This window comes from Phyllobates terribilis, unplaced genomic scaffold, assembly GCF_046119375.1.
Source record: "Phyllobates terribilis strain yellow unplaced genomic scaffold, ASM4611937v1 Scaffold_416__1_contigs__length_1633014, whole genome shotgun sequence".
Lineage (NCBI taxonomy): Eukaryota > Metazoa > Chordata > Amphibia > Anura > Dendrobatidae > Phyllobates > Phyllobates terribilis.
In genome coordinates this window covers 1,403,076-1,417,006 of record NW_027363176.1, presented here as the reverse complement: position 1 = coordinate 1,417,006, position 13,931 = coordinate 1,403,076, and the positions used below count along the sequence as shown (strand labels likewise).

General features: G+C 44.0%; 8 non-coding genes across 8 annotated transcripts; all 8 read right to left on the bottom strand.

The window, feature by feature from the left end:
* Positions 1–502: 502 nt before the first annotated feature.
* LOC141227819 (U2 spliceosomal RNA) lies at positions 503–693 on the bottom strand. Its single transcript, XR_012294800.1, has one exon. It is a non-coding gene; the product is annotated as a U2 spliceosomal RNA (small nuclear RNA).
* Positions 694–1,808: 1,115 nt separating this feature from the next.
* On the bottom strand, positions 1,809–1,999 carry LOC141227818 (U2 spliceosomal RNA). Its single transcript, XR_012294799.1, has one exon. It is a non-coding gene; the product is annotated as a U2 spliceosomal RNA (small nuclear RNA).
* Positions 2,000–3,114: 1,115 nt separating this feature from the next.
* Positions 3,115–3,305, bottom strand: LOC141227817 (U2 spliceosomal RNA). The gene has a single exon (XR_012294798.1). It is a non-coding gene; the product is annotated as a U2 spliceosomal RNA (small nuclear RNA).
* A 1,115-nt stretch (positions 3,306–4,420) lies between these two features.
* LOC141227816 (U2 spliceosomal RNA) lies at positions 4,421–4,611 on the bottom strand. The gene has a single exon (XR_012294797.1). It is a non-coding gene; the product is annotated as a U2 spliceosomal RNA (small nuclear RNA).
* A 1,115-nt stretch (positions 4,612–5,726) lies between these two features.
* On the bottom strand, positions 5,727–5,917 carry LOC141227814 (U2 spliceosomal RNA). The gene has a single exon (XR_012294795.1). It is a non-coding gene; the product is annotated as a U2 spliceosomal RNA (small nuclear RNA).
* A 1,110-nt stretch (positions 5,918–7,027) lies between these two features.
* LOC141227283 (U2 spliceosomal RNA) lies at positions 7,028–7,211 on the bottom strand. The gene has a single exon (XR_012294351.1). It is a non-coding gene; the product is annotated as a U2 spliceosomal RNA (small nuclear RNA).
* Positions 7,212–10,159: 2,948 nt separating this feature from the next.
* Positions 10,160–10,343, bottom strand: LOC141227282 (U2 spliceosomal RNA). The gene has a single exon (XR_012294350.1). It is a non-coding gene; the product is annotated as a U2 spliceosomal RNA (small nuclear RNA).
* A 2,953-nt stretch (positions 10,344–13,296) lies between these two features.
* LOC141227079 (U2 spliceosomal RNA) lies at positions 13,297–13,487 on the bottom strand. The gene has a single exon (XR_012294189.1). It is a non-coding gene; the product is annotated as a U2 spliceosomal RNA (small nuclear RNA).
* Positions 13,488–13,931: the final 444 nt, after the last annotated feature.

The window sequence follows — 13,931 nt, the reverse complement described above, 5'->3', positions numbered from 1 at the left end:
GAGGGAGACAACGTTTCAGAAAAGGCATTGTAGCAAACCAAAAAAGAAATTTTAAGCGCAGCAGAGTAACCAGCGCACATACCTGTTAGCTCAGGTGAGTTTAAAAGGCTGCTGTTGATAACAAGGGCATTTGCTAAATAGATGGTGTGTGTGCAACAATATACTGAAAGGTCAATTATATTGTGCAGCTTATCTCACCACCTGTAGTTATTTAGGTGAAAGCTCCAAAATGCTTGCCTAATATGTCTGTTTATCCAAAAGGAAGTAAAAAGGGAGAGCTAGAAAGATAGCATTGCATCACATTACATGGCAATGCAATGCACAGTTGCTGAAGTTGAACCAAAATGAGCTTGTAATCTGGCTTCTGCAACTTTGAACATGAAAAATCCAATGAGGAGAAGAAAAGCAAAGCCAAAGAGTCCATCCCAAAATCCGACAAACAAGCAAAATGAACAAAAAACATTGAATTCAATTCTTTCTGATTTTAGAAACTGCATTAAAGAAGGGGTGCACCGGTCCTGGAGATACTGCAATACCAGGTCAATGCGTGGAGTGGACAGAGCAAGCTCTTTTTCCATCTCCCTGTTCTAAAAATCCATTTAATATATGGTCCCCAGATAGGGGACGTATCAGATATTAAACTGATAAGAACAGATACTACACTTGATCTTAGCCAAAAGGCCGAGAAGCGATAACCAGAATTGGTTTCAAACTACGGAGCCACCCAAGGATCCTGAAAAGTCCATTTGTGGAGATGAGCTTCTGGACTCCCGTTAAGAAGACATGTTGTCAACCTCTAGATCCCTTACATGCCTGCACTTTTCGGCTTGCTGCTGCTGCAATCCACGCGTTTTAGATCTGCATAACTCCACCTCTTTAAACACAGCACCTTCACCCCCTGCTGTTCCCACCCGCCTCAACACCGTTGGAAGGGAGGAGAACCAATTAAGGCGGGGGGTGGGGTGGAACGAGCAGCTGTCTACCCTTAGCAGGAGGGCTCCTGATTACATACCTCTCCTGCTGCTGCTGCTGCTGGCTGTCCAGCAGCAGACTGAAGGTGGCTGCTGCTGTGCACAGGTATATAAAGGCTCAGAGCCTATTATGACACGCGCAGCCAGCGTTCCATTGCCACAATCCATCTACTGCAGGCAGGATACCTGGCTGGCTGAATGTCGCTGAGAAGCTCACAGAGACCGCCATAAGCAACAGTTTAACAGAATGCCACAGACTAATCAACCAAACTTTTTGGGTTGGGTTCTCTTTTATAGTCTGCAGGCATTAAATGAAAGAAGTCAGTGTTCCAGCAGAGGGAGACAACGTTTCAGAAAAGGCATTGTAGCAAACCAAAAAAGAAATTTTAAGCGCAGCAGAGTAACCAGCGCACATACCTGTTAGCTCAGGTGAGTTTAAAAGGCTGCTGTTGATAACAAGGGCATTTGCTAAATAGATGGTGTGTGTGCAACAATATACTGAAAGGTCAATTATATTGTGCAGCTTATCTCACCACCTGTAGTTATTTAGGTGAAAGCTCCAAAATGCTTGCCTAATATGTCTGTTTATCCAAAAGGAAGTAAAAAGGGAGAGCTAGAAAGATAGCATTGCATCACATTACATGGCAATGCAATGCACAGTTGCTGAAGTTGAACCAAAATGAGCTTGTAATCTGGCTTCTGCAACTTTGAACATGAAAAATCCAATGAGGAGAAGAAAAGCAAAGCCAAAGAGTCCATCCCAAAATCCGACAAACAAGCAAAATGAACAAAAAACATTGAATTCAATTCTTTCTGATTTTAGAAACTGCATTAAAGAAGGGGTGCACCGGTCCTGGAGATACTGCAATACCAGGTCAATGCGTGGAGTGGACAGAGCAAGCTCTTTTTCCATCTCCCTGTTCTAAAAATCCATTTAATATATGGTCCCCAGATAGGGGACGTATCAGATATTAAACTGATAAGAACAGATACTACACTTGATCTTAGCCAAAAGGCCGAGAAGCGATAACCAGAATTGGTTTCAAACTACGGAGCCACCCAAGGATCCTGAAAAGTCCATTTGTGGAGATGAGCTCCTGGACTCCCGTTAAGAAGACATGTTGTCAACCTCTAGATCCCTTACATGCCTGCACTTTTCGGCTTGCTGCTGCTGCAATCCACGCGTTTTAGATCTGCATAACTCCACCTCTTTAAACACAGCACCTTCACCCCCTGCTGTTCCCACCCGCCTCAACACCGTTGGAAGGGAGGAGAACCAATTAAGGCGGGGGGTGGGGTGGAACGAGCAGCTGTCTACCCTTAGCAGGAGGGCTCCTGATTACATACCTCTCCTGCTGCTGCTGCTGCTGGCTGTCCAGCAGCAGACTGAAGGTGGCTGCTGCTGTGCACAGGTATATAAAGGCTCAGAGCCTATTATGACACGCGCAGCCAGCGTTCCATTGCCACATTCCATCTACTGCAGGCAGGATACCTGGCTGGCTGAATGTCGCTGAGAAGCTCACAGAGACCGCCATAAGCAACAGTTTAACAGAATGCCACAGACTAATCAACCAAACTTTTTGGGTTGGGTTCTCTTTTATAGTCTGCAGGCATTAAATGAAAGAAGTCAGTGTTCCAGCAGAAGGAGACAACGTTTCAGAAAAGGCATTGTAGCAAACCAAAAAAGAAATTTTAAGCGCAGCAGAGTAACCAGCGCACATACCTGTTAGCTCAGGTGAGTTTAAAAGGCTGCTGTTGATAACAAGGGCATTTGCTAAATAGATGGTGTGTGTGCAACAATATACTGAAAGGTCAATTATATTGTGCAGCTTATCTCACCACCTGTAGTTATTTAGGTGAAAGCTCCAAAATGCTTGCCTAATATGTCTGTTTATCCAAAAGGAAGTAAAAAGGGAGAGCTAGAAAGATAGCATTGCATCACATTACATGGCAATGCAATGCACAGTTGCTGAAGTTGAACCAAAATGAGCTTGTAATCTGGCTTCTGCAACTTTGAACATGAAAAATCCAATGAGGAGAAGAAAAGCAAAGCCAAAGAGTCCATCCCAAAATCCGACAAACAAGCAAAATGAACAAAAAACATTGAATTCAATTCTTTCTGATTTTAGAAACTGCATTAAAGAAGGGGTGCACCGGTCCTGGAGATACTGCAATACCAGGTCAATGCGTGGAGTGGACAGAGCAAGCTCTTTTTCCATCTCCCTGTTCTAAAAATCCATTTAATATATGGTCCCCAGATAGGGGACGTATCAGATATTAAACTGATAAGAACAGATACTACACTTGATCTTAGCCAAAAGGCCGAGAAGCGATAACCAGAATTGGTTTCAAACTATGGAGCCACCCAAGGATCCTGAAAAGTCCATTTGTGGAGATGAGCTCCTGGACTCCCGTTAAGAAGACATGTTGTCAACCTCTAGATCCCTTACATGCCTGCACTTTTCGGCTTGCTGCTGCTGCAATCCACGCGTTTTAGATCTGCATAACTCCACCTCTTTAAACACAGCACCTTCACCCCCTGCTGTTCCCACCCGCCTCAACACCGTTGGAAGGGAGGAGAACCAATTAAGGCGGGGGGTGGGGTGGAACGAGCAGCTGTCTACCCTTAGCAGGAGGGCTCCTGATTACATACCTCTCCTGCTGCTGCTGCTGCTGGCTGTCCAGCAGCAGACTGAAGGTGGCTGCTGCTGTGCACAGGTATATAAAGGCTCAGAGCCTATTATGACACGCGCAGCCAGCGTTCCATTGCCACATTCCATCTACTGCAGGCAGGATACCTGGCTGGCTGAATGTCGCTGAGAAGCTCACAGAGACCGCCATAAGCAACAGTTTAACAGAATGCCACAGACTAATCAACCAAACTTTTTGGGTTGGGTTCTCTTTTATAGTCTGCAGGCATTAAATGAAAGAAGTCAGTGTTCCAGCAGAAGGAGACAACGTTTCAGAAAAGGCATTGTAGCAAACCAAAAAAGAAATTTTAAGCGCAGCAGAGTAACCAGCGCACATACCTGTTAGCTCAGGTGAGTTTAAAAGGCTGCTGTTGATAACAAGGGCATTTGCTAAATAGATGGTGTGTGTGCAACAATATACTGAAAGGTCAATTATATTGTGCAGCTTATCTCACCACCTGTAGTTATTTAGGTGAAAGCTCCAAAATGCTTGCCTAATATGTCTGTTTATCCAAAAGGAAGTAAAAAGGGAGAGCTAGAAAGATAGCATTGCATCACATTACATGGCAATGCAATGCACAGTTGCTGAAGTTGAACCAAAATGAGCTTGTAATCTGGCTTCTGCAACTTTGAACATGAAAAATCCAATGAGGAGAAGAAAAGCAAAGCCAAAGAGTCCATCCCAAAATCCGACAAACAAGCAAAATGAACAAAAAACATTGAATTCAATTCTTTCTGATTTTAGAAACTGCATTAAAGAAGGGGTGCACCGGTCCTGGAGATACTGCAATACCAGGTCAATGCGTGGAGTGGACAGAGCAAGCTCTTTTTCCATCTCCCTGTTCTAAAAATCCATTTAATATATGGTCCCCAGATAGGGGACGTATCAGATATTAAACTGATAAGAACAGATACTACACTTGATCTTAGCCAAAAGGCCGAGAAGCGATAACCAGAATTGGTTTCAAACTACGGAGCCACCCAAGGATCCTGAAAAGTCCATTTGTGGAGATGAGCTCCTGGACTCCCGTTAAGAAGACATGTTGTCAACCTCTAGATCCCTTACATGCCTGCACTTTTCGGCTTGCTGCTGCTGCAATCCACGCGTTTTAGATCTGCATAACTCCACCTCTTTAAACACAGCACCTTCACCCCCTGCTGTTCCCACCCGCCTCAACACCGTTGGAAGGGAGGAGAACCAATTAAGGCGGGGGGTGGGGTGGAACGAGCAGCTGTCTACCCTTAGCAGGAGGGCTCCTGATTACATACCTCTCCTGCTGCTGCTGCTGCTGGCTGTCCAGCAGCAGACTGAAGGTGGCTGCTGCTGTGCACAGGTATATAAAGGCTCAGAGCCTATTATGACACGCGCAGCCAGCGTTCCATTGCCACATTCCATCTACTGCAGGCAGGATACCTGGCTGGCTGAATGTCGCTGAGAAGCTCACAGAGACCGCCATAAGCAACAGTTTAACAGAATGCCACAGACTAATCAACCAAACTTTTTGGGTTGGGTTCTCTTTTATAGTCTGCAGGCATTAAATGAAAGAAGTCAGTGTTCCAGCAGAAGGAGACAACGTTTCAGAAAAGGCATTGTAGCAAACCAAAAAAGAAATTTTAAGCGCAGCAGAGTAACCAGCGCACATACCTGTTAGCTCAGGTGAGTTTAAAAGGCTGCTGTTGATAACAAGGGCATTTGCTAAATAGATGGTGTGTGTGCAACAATATACTGAAAGGTCAATTATATTGTGCAGCTTATCTCACCACCTGTAGTTATTTAGGTGAAAGCTCCAAAATGCTTGCCTAATATGTCTGTTTATCCAAAAGGAAGTAAAAAGGGAGAGCTAGAAAGATAGCATTGCATCACATTACATGGCAATGCAATGCACAGTTGCTGAAGTTGAACCAAAATGAGCTTGTAATCTGGCTTCTGCAACTTTGAACATGAAAAATCCAATGAGGAGAAGAAAAGCAAAGCCAAAGAGTCCATCCCAAAATCCGACAAACAAGCAAAATGAACAAAAAACATTGAATTCAATTCTTTCTGATTTTAGAAACTGCATTAAAGAAGGGGTGCACCGGTCCTGGAGATACTGCAATACCAGGTCAATGCGTGGAGTGGACAGAGCAAGCTCTTTTTCCATCTCCCTGTTCTAAAAATCCATTTAATATATGGTCCCCAGATAGGGGACGTATCAGATATTAAACTGATAAGAACAGATACTACACTTGATCTTAGCCAAAAGGCCGAGAAGCGATAACCAGAATTGGTTTCAAACTACGGAGCCACCCAAGGATCCTGAAAAGTCCATTTGTGGAGATGAGCTCCTGGACTCCCGTTAAGAAGACATGTTGTCAACCTCTAGATCCCTTACATGCCTGCACTTTTCGGCTTGCTGCTGCTGCAATCCACGCGTTTTAGATCTGCATAACTCCACCTCTTTAAACACAGCACCTTCACCCCCTGCTGTTCCCACCCGCCTCAACACCGTTGGAAGGGAGGAGAACCAATTAAGGCGGGGGGTGGGGTGGAACGAGCAGCTGTCTACCCTTAGCAGGAGGGCTCCTGATTACATACCTCTCCTGCTGCTGCTGCTGCTGGCTGTCCAGCAGCAGACTGAAGGTGGCTGCTGCTGTGCACAGGTATATAAAGGCTCAGAGCCTATTATGACACGCGCAGCCAGCGTTCCATTGCCACATTCCATCTACTGCAGGCAGGATACCTGGCTGGCTGAATGTCGCTGAGAAGCTCACAGAGACCGCCATAAGCAACAGTTTAACAGAATGCCACAGACTAATCAACCAAACTTTTTGGGTTGGGTTCTCTTTTATAGTCTGCAGGCATTAAATGAAAGAAGTCAGTGTTCCAGCAGAAGGAGACAACGTTTCAGAAAAGGCATTGTAGCAAACCAAAAAAGAAATTTTAAGCGCAGCAGAGTAACCAGCGCACATACCTGTTAGCTCAGGTGAGTTTAAAAGGCTGCTGTTGATAACAAGGGCATTTGCTAAATAGATGGTGTGTGTGCAACAATATACTGAAAGGTCAATTATATTGTGCAGCTTATCTCACCACCTGTAGTTATTTAGGTGAAAGCTCCAAAATGCTTGCCTAATATGTCTGTTTATCCAAAAGGAAGTAAAAAGGGAGAGCTAGAAAGATAGCATTGCATCACATTACATGGCAATGCAATGCACAGTTGCTGAAGTTGAACCAAAATGAGCTTGTAATCTGGCTTCTGCAACTTTGAACATGAAAAATCCAATGAGGAGAAGAAAAGCAAAGCCAAAGAGTCCATCCCAAAATCCGACAAACAAGCAAAATGAACAAAAAACATTGAATTCAATTCTTTCTGATTTTAGAAACTGCATTAAAGAAGGGGTGACCTGGAGATACTGCAATACCAGGTCAATGCGTGGAGTGGACAGAGCAAGCTCTTTTTCCATCTCCCTGTTCTAAAAATCCATTTAATATATGGTCCCCAGATAGGGGACGTATCAGATATTAAACTGATAAGAACAGATTTTTTTTTTTTTTTTTTTTTTCCACTCAGATTACAAGTCCCATATTTACCATTTCATGCTTTGCAATGATTTCCAAATGGTATTAGGTTGTTATCCATCATTGTGGGTCATATATCCATTTTTCCAATCTTATTTTATATATATACGTTTATATTATCACAATACAGTTATTCCATATTCTTTACATCACAACATTACAATCTTTACCATTACGATTTAAGGCAACATTCCTCTCTTCAGGCCATATGCTGCCAAGGCATTCAAAAGCCTTCCATCCAGAAACCGACCATCCCAAGCTTCTTCTACCTCTTTAGCCAACGACTGAGGTATTCTGTAAGTTGAAAAAAAACGATGCATATCGCTATAAATGTTATTCCACACTTTGCGCCTTAGACTAGCCTGACTCCCCCCTTCACAACTCTCTAGCATTTTCAACACTTCTTGTCTCTCCTCCATCTCCCTCATATTTTTTTCTGAAACATCCTTTGCTTCACTAGAGTCCTTCCCAGATGACAAAACTCCTTCAATTTCTTCTCTGGCTTCACATGCGACATCCTCTCTTTCTTCTTCACTAGTTTCTTCACCCTCCTCCTCCTCTTCCATATTACTTACAGCACCTTCCTTTTCATCCTGACTGGAGGACTCACTTTCCTCCTGATCTTCTGACTCCCTATCCACCTCCACTTCTTCTTCCAAGCTAGTATTTTCAATCTCAACGCCTGTGATATCACTCTCAGTATCTTCTTCCATATGATCACCTTCTTTTCTTATATCTCTTATTTGTTCCTCCTTCTTTTGAGATATGTTCTCTTCCGTTTCATCATGGGGGGCAGCTTCAGACTCTTCTTCATTTCCATCTTCCTTGTCAACTGACTTCTCCTCCCTTTTATTGACAGGACAGCAATCATATAAATGACCACTGCCACCACATAGATTACATTTCTTACTTTTTTCACAATTCTCTGCCTTATGTCCCACTTCTTCACACTTGGCACACCACTGTAATGTACAGGAATCCTTTTCATGGCCATACTGTTTACAACGCCTACAAAACTTCGGCATACCTGTAAAGAACATATCTCCATTAACTGTCCCGATTTTGAATCTACTTGGCGGGAGTACCACAACACCATCCGAACTTTCCTTGAACTTGACCAGGAACCTCCACCTCGTGGTCCAAAAACCATATCGGTTAAACATTTTGCCAGCAGAACTCACTTTCTCACAGTACCGGGATAAAAAGGTCATGATCTCTTCTTCCAATATGAAAGGACTATACATCCTTATTACTATTAGCCTTTCCTTCCTAGGAAAATGCGACACAAAAAAAACAAATTCAAGTATCGAATCTTCCTTCACTAGATCCATTCTCTTCCAAAAGTCAGAAAAGATATCTTCTGAACAAAAAATAACATCATATATCCCTCTCTTCGGGAACTCCAACATAGACAAAACTTGTTCCATTTGAACTTCCAATAGTCCAAACAAAATCTTCTCTACCAAAAAAAACAAGCCAGACTTCTTCTTCTCTGGATCCAAAAAAATAAACCGCACTGCATTCTTCAGTCTTGCAAAAACTGGGACCTCTTCACAGGTCAGCATATTTGGGCTTCTCCCGTCCATATCTTCACACCAAACGTGGCAAAAATCCTCCTCGCCTACTTAAAAAAAGCAGGCAGGCTGATCGCCCCTCGTTGCCCAGGGACTAATCCGGCTCCCCAAAAGCAGCAAGGGGGTGAAGCCGCACTGCTACATGCAGCGATCCCCCGAGGCCAAGGAGCCGGGTACCCAAGGCACCTCTCAGCCAAGACCAAGGCAGCAACCGGTAGATCACTGCACTTGATCTTAGCCAAAAGGCCGAGAAGCGATAACCAGAATTGGTTTCAAACTACGGAGCCACCCAAGGATCCTGAAAAGTCCATTTGTGGAGATGAGCTCCTGGACTCCCGTTAAGAAGACATGTTGTCAACCTCTAGATCCCTTACATGCCTGCACTTTTCGGCTTGCTGCTGCTGCAATCCACGCGTTTTAGATCTGCATAACTCCACCTCTTTAAACACAGCACCTTCACCCCCTGCTGTTCCCACCCGCCTCAACACCGTTGGAAGGGAGGAGAACCAATTAAGGCGGGGGGTGGGGTGGAACGAGCAGCTGTCTACCCTTAGCAGGAGGGCTCCTGATTACATACCTCTCCTGCTGCTGCTGCTGCTGGCTGTCCAGCAGCAGACTGAAGGTGGCTGCTGCTGTGCACAGGTATATAAAGGCTCAGAGCCTATTATGACACGCGCAGCCAGCGTTCCATTGCCACATTCCATCTACTGCAGGCAGGATACCTGGCTGGCTGAATGTCGCTGAGAAGCTCACAGAGACCGCCATAAGCAACAGTTTAACAGAATGCCACAGACTAATCAACCAAACTTTTTGGGTTGGGTTCTCTTTTATAGTCTGCAGGCATTAAATGAAAGAAGTCAGTGTTCCAGCAGAAGGAGACAACGTTTCAGAAAAGGCATTGTAGCAAACCAAAAAAGAAATTTTAAGCGCAGCAGAGTAACCAGCGCACATACCTGTTAGCTCAGGTGAGTTTAAAAGGCTGCTGTTGATAACAAGGGCATTTGCTAAATAGATGGTGTGTGTGCAACAATATACTGAAAGGTCAATTATATTGTGCAGCTTATCTCACCACCTGTAGTTATTTAGGTGAAAGCTCCAAAATGCTTGCCTAATATGTCTGTTTATCCAAAAGGAAGTAAAAAGGGAGAGCTAGAAAGATAGCATTGCATCACATTACATGGCAATGCAATGCACAGTTGCTGAAGTTGAACCAAAATGAGCTTGTAATCTGGCTTCTGCAACTTTGAACATGAAAAATCCAATGAGGAGAAGAAAAGCAAAGCCAAAGAGTCCATCCCAAAATCCGACAAACAAGCAAAATGAACAAAAAACATTGAATTCAATTCTTTCTGATTTTAGAAACTGCATTAAAGAAGGGGTGACCTGGAGATACTGCAATACCAGGTCAATGCGTGGAGTGGACAGAGCAAGCTCTTTTTCCATCTCCCTGTTCTAAAAATCCATTTAATATATGGTCCCCAGATAGGGGACGTATCAGATATTAAACTGATAAGAACAGATTTTTTTTTTTTTTTTTTTTTTCCACTCAGATTACAAGTCCCATATTTACCATTTCATGCTTTGCAATGATTTCCAAATGGTATTAGGTTGTTATCCATCATTGTGGGTCATATATCCATTTTTCCAATCTTATTTTATATATATACGTTTATATTATCACAATACAGTTATTCCATATTCTTTACATCACAACATTACAATCTTTACCATTACGATTTAAGGCAACATTCCTCTCTTCAGGCCATATGCTGCCAAGGCATTCAAAAGCCTTCCATCCAGAAACCGACCATCCCAAGCTTCTTCTACCTCTTTAGCCAACGACTGAGGTATTCTGTAAGTTGAAAAAAAACGATGCATATCGCTATAAATGTTATTCCACACTTTGCGCCTTAGACTAGCCTGACTCCCCCCTTCACAACTCTCTAGCATTTTCAACACTTCTTGTCTCTCCTCCATCTCCCTCATATTTTTTTCTGAAACATCCTTTGCTTCACTAGAGTCCTTCCCAGATGACAAAACTCCTTCAATTTCTTCTCTGGCTTCACATGCGACATCCTCTCTTTCTTCTTCACTAGTTTCTTCACCCTCCTCCTCCTCTTCCATATTACTTACAGCACCTTCCTTTTCATCCTGACTGGAGGACTCACTTTCCTCCTGATCTTCTGACTCCCTATCCACCTCCACTTCTTCTTCCAAGCTAGTATTTTCAATCTCAACGCCTGTGATATCACTCTCAGTATCTTCTTCCATATGATCACCTTCTTTTCTTATATCTCTTATTTGTTCCTCCTTCTTTTGAGATATGTTCTCTTCCGTTTCATCATGGGGGGCAGCTTCAGACTCTTCTTCATTTCCATCTTCCTTGTCAACTGACTTCTCCTCCCTTTTATTGACAGGACAGCAATCATATAAATGACCACTGCCACCACATAGATTACATTTCTTACTTTTTTCACAATTCTCTGCCTTATGTCCCACTTCTTCACACTTGGCACACCACTGTAATGTACAGGAATCCTTTTCATGGCCATACTGTTTACAACGCCTACAAAACTTCGGCATACCTGTAAAGAACATATCTCCATTAACTGTCCCGATTTTGAATCTACTTGGCGGGAGTACCACAACACCATCCGAACTTTCCTTGAACTTGACCAGGAACCTCCACCTCGTGGTCCAAAAACCATATCGGTTAAACATTTTGCCAGCAGAACTCACTTTCTCACAGTACCGGGATAAAAAGGTCATGATCTCTTCTTCCAATATGAAAGGACTATACATCCTTATTACTATTAGCCTTTCCTTCCTAGGAAAATGCGACACAAAAAAAACAAATTCAAGTATCGAATCTTCCTTCACTAGATCCATTCTCTTCCAAAAGTCAGAAAAGATATCTTCTGAACAAAAAATAACATCATATATCCCTCTCTTCGGGAACTCCAACATAGACAAAACTTGTTCCATTTGAACTTCCAATAGTCCAAACAAAATCTTCTCTACCAAAAAAAACAAGCCAGACTTCTTCTTCTCTGGATCCAAAAAAATAAACCGCACTGCATTCTTCAGTCTTGCAAAAACTGGGACCTCTTCACAGGTCAGCATATTTGGGCTTCTCCCGTCCATATCTTCACACCAAACGTGGCAAAAATCCTCCTCGCCTACTTAAAAAAAGCAGGCAGGCTGATCGCCCCTCGTTGCCCAGGGACTAATCCGGCTCCCCAAAAGCAGCAAGGGGGTGAAGCCGCACTGCTACATGCAGCGATCCCCCGAGGCCAAGGAGCCGGGTACCCAAGGCACCTCTCAGCCAAGACCAAGGCAGCAACCGGTAGATCACTGCACTTGATCTTAGCCAAAAGGCCGAGAAGCGATAACCAGAATTGGTTTCAAACTACGGAGCCACCCAAGGATCCTGAAAAGTCCATTTGTGGAGATGAGCTCCTGGACTCCCGTTAAGAAGACATGTTGTCAACCTCTAGATCCCTTACATGCCTGCACTTTTCGGCTTGCTGCTGCTGCAATCCACGCGTTTTAGATCTGCATAACTCCACCTCTTTAAACACAGCACCTTCACCCCCTGCTGTTCCCACCCGCCTCAACACCGTTGGAAGGGAGGAGAACCAATTAAGGCGGGGGGTGGGGTGGAACGAGCAGCTGTCTACCCTTAGCAGGAGGGCTCCTGATTACATACCTCTCCTGCTGCTGCTGCTGCTGGCTGTCCAGCAGCAGACTGAAGGTGGCTGCTGCTGTGCACAGGTATATAAAGGCTCAGAGCCTATTATGACACGCGCAGCCAGCGTTCCATTGCCACATTCCATCTACTGCAGGCAGGATACCTGGCTGGCTGAATGTCGCTGAGAAGCTCACAGAGACCGCCATAAGCAACAGTTTAACAGAATGCCACAGACTAATCAACCAAACTTTTTGGGTTGGGTTCTCTTTTATAGTCTGCAGGCATTAAATGAAAGAAGTCAGTGTTCCAGCAGAAGGAGACAACGTTTCAGAAAAGGCATTGTAGCAAACCAAAAAAGAAATTTTAAGCGCAGCAGAGTAACCAGCGCACATACCTGTTAGCTCAGGTGAGTTTAAAAGGCTGCTGTTGATAACAAGGGCATTTGCTAAATAGATGGTGTGTGTGCAACAATATACTGAAAGGTCAATTATATTGTGCAGCTTATCTCACCACCTGTAGTTATTTAGGTGAAAGCTCCAAAATGCTTGCCTAATATGTCTGTTTATCCAAAAGGAAGTAAAAAGGGAGAGCTAGAAAGATAGCATTGCATCACATTACATGGCAATGCAATGCACAGTTGCTGAAGTTGAACCAAAATGAGCTTGTAATCTGGCTTCTGCAACTTTGAACATGAAAAATCCAATGAGGAGAAGAAAAGCAAAGCCAAAGAGTCCATCCCAAAATCCGACAAACAAGCAAAATGAACAAAAAACATTGAATTCAATTCTTTCTGATTTTAGAAACTGCATTAAAGAAGGGGTGCACCGGTCCTGGAGATACTGCAATACCAGGTCAATGCGTGGAGTGGACAGAGCAAGCTCTTTTTCCATCTCCCTGTTCTAAAAATCCATTTAATATATGGTCCCCAGATAGGGGACGTATCAGATATTAAACTGATAAGAACAGATACTACACTTGATCTTAGCCAAAACGCCGAGAAGCGATAACCAGAATTGGTTTCAAACTACGGAGCCACCCAAGGATCCTGAAAAGTCCATTTGTGGAGATGAGCTCCTGGACTCCCGTTAAGAAGACATGTTGTCAACCTCTAGATCCCTTACATGCCTGCACTTTTCGGCTTGCTGCTGCTGCAATCCACGCGTTTTAGATCTGCATAACTCCACCTCTTTAAACACAGCACCTTCACCCCCTGCTGTTCCCACCCGCCTCAACACCGTTGGAAGGGAGGAGAACCAATTAAGGCGGGGGGTGGGGTGGAACGAGCAGCTGTCTACCCTTAGCAGGAGGGCTCCTGATTACATACCTCTCCTGCTGCTGCTGCTGCTGGCTGTCCAGCAGCAGACTGAAGGTGGCTGCTGCTGTGCACAGGTATATAAAGGCTCAGAGCCTATTATGACACGCGCAGCCAGCGTTCCATTGCCACATTCC